Source organism: Furipterus horrens, unplaced genomic scaffold (genome assembly GCF_987537825.1).
Source record: "Furipterus horrens unplaced genomic scaffold, mFurHor1.1.pri manual_scaffold_1, whole genome shotgun sequence".
NCBI classification, from domain to species: domain Eukaryota; kingdom Metazoa; phylum Chordata; class Mammalia; order Chiroptera; family Furipteridae; genus Furipterus; species Furipterus horrens.
Genome location: NW_028327171.1, coordinates 106,450,729 through 106,461,319, shown reverse-complemented (window position 1 = coordinate 106,461,319; position 10,591 = coordinate 106,450,729). Strand labels below are relative to the sequence as shown.

At 40.8% G+C, this 10,591-nt stretch overlaps 1 pseudogene; it reads right to left on the bottom strand.

The window, feature by feature from the left end:
- Positions 1-1,266: 1,266 nt before the first annotated feature.
- LOC150021650 (protein S100-P pseudogene) lies at positions 1,267-1,553 on the bottom strand (annotated as a pseudogene).
- Positions 1,554-10,591: the final 9,038 nt, after the last annotated feature.

The following is a 10,591-nucleotide window of genomic DNA, read 5'->3' as shown; positions in this document are numbered from 1 at the left end:
TCACTCCACAATCACCACACTTGTCCATGTCCATGAGTCCTTTTCCCTTTTTATTCGATCCCTCCACTCCCTGGCCTTTGGTTTTATTGCTTTATAAATTTTTTCTAATTTTTATTTTTTTAGGTACAAAATGAAACTCCCAGTAGGTTTAATTTGCAGTTATTTTACCAACAAGGCTAACCGAGTGTTTTAAAAATCATGATTTAAAATCGTGTTTCTTCTGGTGTGAACCCTTCATCATTTATACTTCTTAGTTATTGAACTTTTGTGTTTCACAACACAATGGATGCACCTGGAGAGTATTATGCTAAGTGAACTTTTGTGGTTTTGTGGAAACATTTTCTCTATTCTTCTGAATTTTTAAATCTCAGCTTTATTGGTATTCATTCCATCAAAGGTAAAACTATCTAAGTAATGAACATTCCTATCTCTTTTTAAATTTCTTTTTCATCAATAGTCAAAAAGTGATTTCCTCTTGTGCTAGTCTATTTGTATATATGGGAAAGTATTTCTTTTGATTTTTAAGTATTTAACTTTTAATATACCTAGAATCTTTTGGAGAATATGATGCAAAGTGTGGGTCTTTTTAATATTCTCATTATTGATACTCTTATGTACCAAGAATCTCATTTTAATGTTTGCTAGGACAAGTTCTTCTCATGACCCCTTTTGAATCTGGAATACTCTTTGATGTTCCTGCTAATTTATGTTCCTACATAAAGTAAAAATTACATTAACTTTAATTTTAAATTACATTGCATTTTAATTTTTAAAAGCATCTTATTTTTAATTGAGGTTGGTCACCTGAATTCGATAATGTACCTTGCTGAGTTGAGGCTGAACTGCAACCCTGGTAAGCCTCAGTCTACCTTGACCTTACCTCTGTCTCTTCAGGATTTTCAGCGAAATTCTGCTGGTAAATTCGGTACTTCCAATCTATGTCTCACAAGATTTGTTAAGGCTCTGTTCTTCTTTCAGAGGCTTTTGTTTTTACTTTTAAACTCCAGCCTCTTGCATCCCCAGATTTTCATAGGTGTCTTGAGGAAATCCTTACCTGCAGTAAATGGCTGGGTGTCACTTGTTTCAGGGGATCCCTTGCTGAAGTCTTTTCTTTTCTATTCTTTTCTTTTTTTCCATTTCAAAAGCATTTTATTCATCAGACGGCATCAGCTCTCTCAGCCCAGAGAAGTAATTGGTGTCAAGAGCTTTCTGGAATCCAGGGACCACATTCCTGTGCCCCCTCTAGGAATCCGGGTCTGCAGGGCATCAGTTGAGTCCCTTCTGCTGGAAGAACACATGACAGGCAGACGTGATCACAGCACAAACACTATGAATTCATTGAAGTCTACTGTAGCATCTCCATTGACGTCCAGATTCTTGAGCAGCTTGTCCACGATCTCTTTGTCCCTTCCACTCTGCAGGAAGTTCGGGCGCTCCTTCTCCAGAAGCACCTTCAGCTCCCCCTTACTCAGGCTCTGCTTGTTGTCGTCCCCACCCATGTACCAGGCAAAGACCTCAATGATCATGGCCATGGCCATCTCCAACTGTGACATGGTGCTGCTGCAGCTCACGTCCCTCCCAGCAGCTGGTTGGCTAAGGAAACAGCCTTTCCTGAAGTCTCTATAGAGGCTCACTGCCTTCTGGGTGCCAGCAACTGGAACACGTTTTCTGTTCATGTTTTCCATCCACAAATATAATGCCTGTTCCATCCTAACTAAGCACTTATCATGCACTGTGACTCTAACTTCTGCAGTTTGATGTGTGACAGCATCACTAGCACAAATTTTTTTCCTTCCTCATAATTTCATGCATAGAAGATTTGTTCTTAGCAATCTCAGCAATCTCAGCAATCTCAGCATGTAATTTTTTTTCTTATTAAGTCGAGAACCTTCACCTTTTCACTTCAAGGAAGAACTTTGCAGGTTTGCCAACATCACGGCTCTTCCACTTTGAGACCATTATTAAGTAACCTAAGGGTGACTTGAACACAGCACTTCAATACCGCTAACAGTCAACCCGATAATCGAGACAGCTACAAGGTGAGAAACAGTTGGAGAGCTTACGCAGCATGGAGACGCTGGACAAAGGGATGATTCGTATCCAGGTGGGAGAGCAGGATGGCTCTGGATTTCATTATGCCATTCAAAATTGAGTGCAATTTAAAACTGATGAATTGTTTATTTCTGGAATTTTCCACTTAATATTTTTTGTCCATGGTTGACCACAGGTAAATGAAAGCATGGAAAGTGAAACAGCAGATGAGAGGGGGCTGCTGTATGAGGGAAACAAATGGTAGCAAAAGATAAGTTAGTGAAGTCTGTTGTGTAGATTCTGATAAGGGTCTACAGTTGTCTTCATTAATTAAGTTTTGTTTAGATTTTGGCGTCTTTTCTTTCTCCCTCTCTCTTTTTTTAAAAGTATACTTTATTGATTATGTTGTTACAGTTGTCCTAATTTTATTTCCCTTTGCTCCCCTCTTCCCAGTGCCCCACTTCCCTCCAGCAATTTCACCCCCTCTTAGTTCATGTCCATGGATCATGCCTATAAGTTCTTCAGCTTCACCCTTTCTTCTATTATTCTTAACTTTTCCCTATCTATTTTGTACCAACCAGTTATGCTTCTTAGTCCCTGCACCATTTCCCCATTTCTCCCCCTTCCCCCTCCCAGCTGATAACCCTCCAAATGATCGCCATACTTATTATTCTGTTCCTGTTCTGGTTGTTTGCTTAGTTTGTTTTTGTTTTTATTTTTTAGATTTAGTTGTTGATCGTTGTGAGTTTGTTGTCATTTTAATGTTCATAGTTTTGATCTTTTTCTTAAATAAGTTCCTTTAACATTTCATGTAATAATAGCTTGGTGATGATGAACTCACTTAGCTTTACCTTGTCTGGGAAGCACTTTTTCTGTCCTTCCATTCCAAATGATAGCTTTGCTGGATAGAGTAGTCTTGGTAGTAGGTCTTTGCTTTTTATCACCTTGAATAATTCATGTCAGTCCCTTCTTCCCTGCAAAATTTCATTTCAGAAATCAGCCAATAGTCTTGCAGGCACCCCTTTGTAGGTAACTTACTGCTTTTCTCTTGCTGCTTTTAAGGTTCTCTCTTTATCCTTCACCTTTGGTATTTTAATTATGATGTGTCTTGGTGTGGTCCTCTTTGGGTCTAGCTTGTTTGGGACTCTCTGTGCTTCCTGGACTTCTAAGTCTATTTTCTTTGCAAAATTTGGGAAGTTTTTCTTCATTATTTTTTCACATAAGCTTTCAATTTCTTGGTCTTCCTCTTCTTCTTCTGGCACCCCTATGATTCAGATGTTGGCATATTTAAAGTTGTCCCAGTGCTTTCTAAGTCTCTCTTCATTTTTTTCAATTCTTGTTTTCTCCTTCTGTACTGGTTGACTGTTTTTTTTCTTTCTTATGTTCCAAATCATTGATTTGAACCCTGGTGTCTTTCCCTTCACTTTGTTTTTTTGTGGATTTTACTTCATTTCACTTAACATACCCTTCACTTCTTCTCTTATGTGTCTGCTGTACTTAAGCATACCTGTCAAGTCTGTGAGCTGTAGTGTTGAATATGATTGGGGACGTGGAGATAATTCCAACTAGCAGAATGATAAGACGAATGGGGGGCTGCCGCACCCTCTGGCAAGTCAGCAAAGAGCGAGAAGCCTTACCGTCCTTTTATTAGGATTTCAAAAAATAGAATCAATAAGGTATACGTGTACATTCCTTACGTGATTATGGAGCAGCATAGCTTCTGCGAATAGGTTAGACATTAAGCAATTAGGCCTACAATATTAAACTACTTTTTATCTATAAACTACAAAGTAAGGTAATAAGTGACAAGGGTCTGTTCCACGTCCAGTATAGTCACTAGTAGAGAGGAGACACTAATTTTCAAGCTTATTTGTTCTCAGGGACTTGTAAACCGGCCCCCAAGAATTGTGTGCGAGTAAGGGTCCAAGGGTCTGCAACACATCCGATGTTATCACTATGAGAAAGGAGGCTTAGGTCTTCAGCCCTCTTTGTTCCCGGGATTCCATGACTCGGCAACCAGGAGCCGCTTGCAGCCGCTGGCGCCAGCAAGACTCATTTGCAAGTTCTTGCAAGCTGATGTCACAGGACATCTGGGCAGGGGGTGGGGGGGTGCTTGCAGGCCCCCCGGCAGGGGGCTTGTTACTTTTGCCTACAGTGAGCATCTTTATCACCAGTGTTTTGAACTCTGCATTTCTTAGGTTGGCTATCTCCTCGTCTCTTAATGCTGCCACTGGAACCTTGATCCATTCCCCTTTTTGGGCAATACTTCTCTGTCTCCTCATCTTGATAGGCTCCTGTGTTTGTTTGCCTTTATGTCTTAGGTGGAGCTGTCGCACCGGCTACATTTAAGGGGCAGAGCCTTAGGTATTCGTCAGTATGGGTGACCTGTTTCACCATGTTGTGGCATGTATGTGGGGGAGGGGTCTGAGAGGGAACAATGCCACTTGTTCAGCACTGCCCCCTTTTCCAGACACTTCTCCCACTTTCGTACGGGCCTGGCACCTCTCTAGCTGTTGCCCTAGCCGTTGTTCCCAGAGTGAGTGGGTTTGAAGACATTCTAGGATCGTGAAGCCCTTTAAACAAGTGGAATCTGCTCAGAGGCTGGCAGTTTCTGCCTCTGCCCAAACCCCCACTGGTTTGCACAGTCAGAAGCAATGAGGCTTGATTTTCCCTGGCGCTGGAACCATGAACTGTGCGGTCTGGTCTGGTGCTGGGAGTGCTCCCAGATGTCACTCTCAACTTTTTAAAAATGTTTGACCACGCTTTCCACTGGCCTGCCACTGCCACTGCTGCTGCCACCACCACACTGCATCCTTTCCGCCCCAGCTTTGCCCCTCCTATCTCTCTGGATGAGTACATCTTCTTCATATCTTTGTTTGTGGGACTCCCATGCAACTCAGTTTTCTGGAACTTCTGGTTGTCTCTAGTTATGAGGTAGTTGTTTTCCTTCTTAGTTGTGGAGGGAGACGTAGCGTGTCTGTCTAGGCCTCCATCTTGGCCAGAAGTCACTTTTTTTTTTTTTAATTTATGAAAATCATAAGCAGCAAATGAACTGGTTTTGTGTGACAGGGCAGTTCATACCCCAACCAAGTCAGAGGCAGGAAACTCGGAAACTGGAATGGGTGATTGGTTATTGTGATGATTAATTTTACATGTCACCTTGGATAGGCCATGGTGCCCAGGTATTAAGTCAGACATTATTCGGATATTACTGTGAGTGCGTTTTTTGAATGGGATTAACATTTAAATCAGTGGACTTTGAGTAAAGCAGATTGCCCTCCATAATGTTGATGGACCTCATCCAATCAGTTGAAAGCCTTAATAGAACACAGACTGACCTTCTAAAAACAAAAAGGAATTCTGCCAGCAACCTGCTTTTGGACTCAAACTGCAACTCTTCCCTGAGTCTCCAGCCTGCCAGCCTGCCCCATCAGATTTTGGACTCACCAAGCTTCCACAGTTCTTTAAAATAAATCCCTCTCTATAGATATACAACCTATTAGTTCTGTTTCTCTAAAAAACCCTAATACAGTCTTGTACCTCCTAGGCCAATTTAATAGTAAAGAGCTTTTCTAACTTCTATAACTAAAATGTAAAAATAACCCGGAAGCTCTTTTAGAAAAATATAGCCTAAAAGTTAGGATACAATAGAGATGAAACACATATATAGAAATATTAACTCATGCCTCGATATAACTTTTTCGTCTTTTTCTTCTCTTTAAAAAAAATACGTCAGGGTGACATAAGGAAGGAAAGAAGGAAGGCAGGAGAAATAAATTGCCTCCTCAGGGAAAATAAAAAACCTTCGTGTTCTCTTCCTTTCCTTTACTCCCAAGTATTCAGCTTCCAGCTACTTCTACCCACTAGTCTAAAATGGCTAGGGAAGAAATGCTATGACTTCCAGTTAATGTCATAAGTTGTGAAGATTTTGCAGAGGAAAACATAGGCCTTGCCTATTGCTGAGGAAAGGGTCATAGTCTGGGAAAGGAGAGAAGGCTCAAAGTTGAGAGGAGTAGAAAAGTTAAAAGGGCCCTGCGAGAGGAGGGAGTGAGGTAGCATAAAGAAGGGAAGAGGGTTCTGTATTTTATAGGCTTTATCTTATAAAGGCTGAGGTGAGGAAACTGTACATACTGCTTTGAGAGATGAGTTATATTCAAGGCATGAGGTCTCCTTGTTCCCCTGCAGTGTGGCTTCTTCCCTGCCAAACCAGGAGTAAGAGCATACAGGTATTGTTTTGGGGTGGCATGCTTGTGTTCACACCACAGAGGGAGGGGAATAAATCAAAGTAACTTTTTCATCCTCACTTTCCAAGTCAATGAGAAGCCTGACTCACCTTCAGTGTGGTGAGAGCCCACTCTTGCAGATGACTCTGGCAGACTTTGGGTAGGGTCAGATGACCTGAGCAACCTCTATCCTTCTATAGAGAAGAAATAGATGTTCTCCTAAGGGGAAAAATGCAGGTTGAATCCAACTTGAGATTCTTTTTTTCTTTTTTAATTTGGGAAGTGGTTTACTCATGGTTTTTAAATTTATAATTTCTCAAATATGTTGGGAGAACTGGACAGGGACATGCAAAAAAAATGAAACTAGAACACCAACTTACACCATACACCAAAATAAACTCAAGGTGGATAAAAAACTTAAATGTAAGCCATGACTCCATAAAAGTGTCATAGAGGAAAACATAGGCAGTAAAATCTCAGATGTCCCACACAGCAATATTTTTGCTCATATATCTCCCAGGACATACAGAGGGCCCATAGGCATATGAAACAATGTTCAACATCACTAGCCACGAGGGAGATGCAAATTAAAACCACAATGACATATCACCTCACACCAGTCATAATGGCCATCATTAACAAATCAACAAACAAAAGTGTTGGTGAGGATGTGGAGAAAAGGGAACCCTAGTGCACTGCTGGTTGGGAATGCAGACTGCTGCAGCCACTGTGAAAAACAATATGGAATTTCCTAAAAAAATTAAAAATGAAGCTGCCTTTTGATCCTGCAATTCCACTGCTAGGATTATACCCAAAGAATCCTGAAACACCAATTCAGAAGAACCTATGCACCCCTATGTTCATAGCAGTGCTATTTACAATAGCCAAGTGCTGGAAACAGCCTTAGTGCCCATCAGGGATGAGTAGATCAAAAAACTGTGATACATTTACATAATGGAATACTATGCAGCAGAGAGAGAAGGAACTCCTGCCTTTTGCGAAAACATGGATCGAATAGGAAAGAATTATGATTAGTGAAATAAGCCTGGTGGCAAAAGAAAAATACCATATGATCTCACCTAATACAGGAACATAATGAACAAAACAAATGAGCAAAATAGAACCAGAGGCATGAAATAAGGAACAGACTTACAGTGACCAGAAGGGAGTGAAGAGGGGGAGAAGGGGGCAAGGAAGGGGAAAAGTTTAGTCAAGGAACTAATGTAAATGATCCATGGACATGGACCACAGTATGGGGATTGACTGTGGGAGAAGGGGGAGGTGGACAGGGCAGGGGAGAGCAATGGGGGAAAGATGGGACAACTCTAATAGGACAATAAAAAGCTGGAAAAAATAAATTTATAATTTCTTACATCTTTCCTCCTACTTTTTATTTGACAAGTTTTAAATTGTGCCTTTTCTATAGTACACCTGCAAATCCTGACTTACTCTTCAAAATAATTGCTCTAATTTAGACTTCTAAATCCTCAATACTTAATATTGTCAGATATTACATTTTCTCAAGCTGGTAGATGTGAAATAATATATCATTATTGTTCTAATGATGTTAAGCACTTAAAAATCTGTTTATTAGATATGCCAGTTTCCCCTTCTATAAATTGCTTTTTCATGGTCTTGTCCATATTTTTGAGGGGATTTTTGCTTTTTCTGTTGATTCATAGAAGTTCTTCTATAATTTCTGGATACTAGTCCTTTTCTGGTTATATGAATTGCAAATCTCTTCTTTCAAGGTTTTTCTTACCATATTGATTGCTTTTTAAAATTATTATATGGCAGTTTTAAATATTTGAGGGATAATGTTAGTTTTTTAAAAAATAGATAATACATTTGTTAGATTAAAATTTTAAAAAGCATGCAAGTATGTGGCAGAGTGTCCTTCCTACTGCATCTAGCCATCTAGTTGCCTTGTTTGCAGGGAATACAATGTGAAAATGCTCTAATGCTGCAATAAATAACCTTGCACATAGATCATCCCTCACTTTTTTAAAAATGTATTTTTGCTTTTATTCTTTTTTTAAAAAAGATGTTTTATTGATTATGCTGTTACAGTTGTCCCAATTTCTTTTCCCTTTGTTCCCCTCAACCCAGTGACGCTCCCTCCAGTTGTTCCCCTCCTTAGTCCATGTCCATTGGTTGTGCATATAGTTTTTCTCAGCATCTTCCTGTCTACTCCACTCCCTCCTACTATGCTTCTTAATTCCTGCATCATCTCCATCCCTTTCCCCCTCCCCACTGACCTCCCCCCTATATGTTCCCCATACCTATAATTCCTTTTTCCACTCTCGTTGACTACTTAGTTTGCCTTTGTTTCAATTCCCTGGCTTCTGTTGTTGGTTGTTGTGATACGGTTTTCATTTTAGTGTTCATAGTTTTGATCCTCCTTCTTCTAAAAAAATCCCTTAAACATCTCATATAACAGTGGTTTGGATCTAATGAACTCCTTCAGTTTTACTTTGTCCTGGAAGCACTTTCTCTGCCCTTCTATTCTGAATGACAGCTTCGCTGAATAGAGTAATTGTGGTTGTAGGCTTTTGCTTTTCATTACTTTGAATGTTTCTTGCCAGTCCCTTCTTGCCTCCAGAGTCTCCTTTGAGAAATCCACTGACAGTCTAATTGGGACCCCTTTGTACATAATTCTCTTCTTCTTTCTTGCTACTTTTAAGATTCTCTCTTTATCCTTAAATTTTGACATTTTGATTTTAATGTGTCTTGGTGTGGTTCTCCCTGGGTCCAGTTTATCTGGAACTCTCTGTACTTCCTGGACCTGTAAGTCCATTTCCTTCCAAAGTTAGAGAAGTTCTGCTTCATTATTTGTTCACATAATTTTTCAATTTCTAGTTCTTCTTCACCCTCTGTCAATCCTATAATTCAAATGTTTCTTCGCTTATAGCTGTCCCAGAGTTTCTGAGTCTCTCCTCATATTCCTCACTTTTTGTTTCCTCTTTCTGCACTGGTTGACTGTTTGTTCCCTCCCTATGTTTTGATTTGTTGATTTGATCCCGGGCTTTCCCTTCCTCACCACTTGTCTTGTATGTATTTTTGTTCATTTCAGCAGGACTATCCTTCATTCCTTCCCTGTCTTGATTAAGTCCTGCTGTTAGGTCTGTAAGCTGCCTTATGACTATAGCTCTGAACTGAGCCTCAGAAAGATTCTTTATTTGTTCTTCGGTCAAGTTCTTTATTTGTTTTTTGGTGGGCTGTGTGATTGGTATTTCAATTATTAATTCCGCCATTCTGACCATTTTGCTTATCTTTCTTTCTTGGGTGGGGAGCTGTCACACCTCCTACGCTATATTGGGTGGAGCCCCGTGTGGTCACCACAGCCTGGCGACCTTTCTCACCACCCTGTGGTGCTTTGCGTCGGGGCGGGGGTCCAAGATAGATTCCTGCTGTTACTCTCCGCTGAGAGACTGGGAGCCTCATCCTCCATCCCCACACCCACTGGGCCTCACAGTCAGAGACAATGGAGGTCTGCCTTCCCCGTAGTTGGAATCGCAAGCAGACGGGTCTGGTCTGTGGACAGGGCCGGCTCCCAGGCGCTTCTGTTCTCCCCCTAAATACAGGTGTCTGCTAACTGGGTCCCACTGTTCGTTGCTGCAGCTGCCGCCTCCAGTACAGCTCAATCTTTCAGCTGCGGGTTCGCCCGTCCTACCCGTCCGGATGAGCACCACTTGTTTATGACTTCATATGTTGGACTTCCATGTAGCTTTATTTTCTGAAACTCCTGGTTATTTCTGGTTTTGCGATAGTTGTAGTTCTTCTTAGTTGTGGAGGGAGACAGAGCGTGTCAGTCTATGCTTCCATCTTGGCCGGAAGTCTTGTACCACAGTTTTTAACACACTCATCTATTGATGGGCACTTAGGCTCTTTCCAGCACTTGGTTATTGTAAATAGCACTGCCATGTACATAGGGGTGCATAGGTTTTTTTGAATTGGTGTTTCAGGATTCTTAGGGTATATTCCCAGCAGCAGAATCACTGGGTCATAAGGCAGTTCCATATTTAGTTTTTTGAGGTAACTCCATACTGTTTTCCACAGTGGCTGCACCAGTCTGCATTCCCACCAACAGTGCACTAGGGTTCCCTTTTCTCTGCATCCTCTCCAGTACTTGCCGTTTGTTGGTGAGAATTTAAAAAATACATTTCTGAGCTCTTTAAATGTGCATGTGCTTACTTTTTATAATGTAATCAACTCTTACATGTCTGCAACTCTTGAAAAGTAATGTTTCAGGGTGAGAAGAATAGATTTCAACTCAGTGTCAGCAAGAGTTTTCTAATAATATGAGCTGCCCTAAAATGGAATAGGTTCTCTTGAGA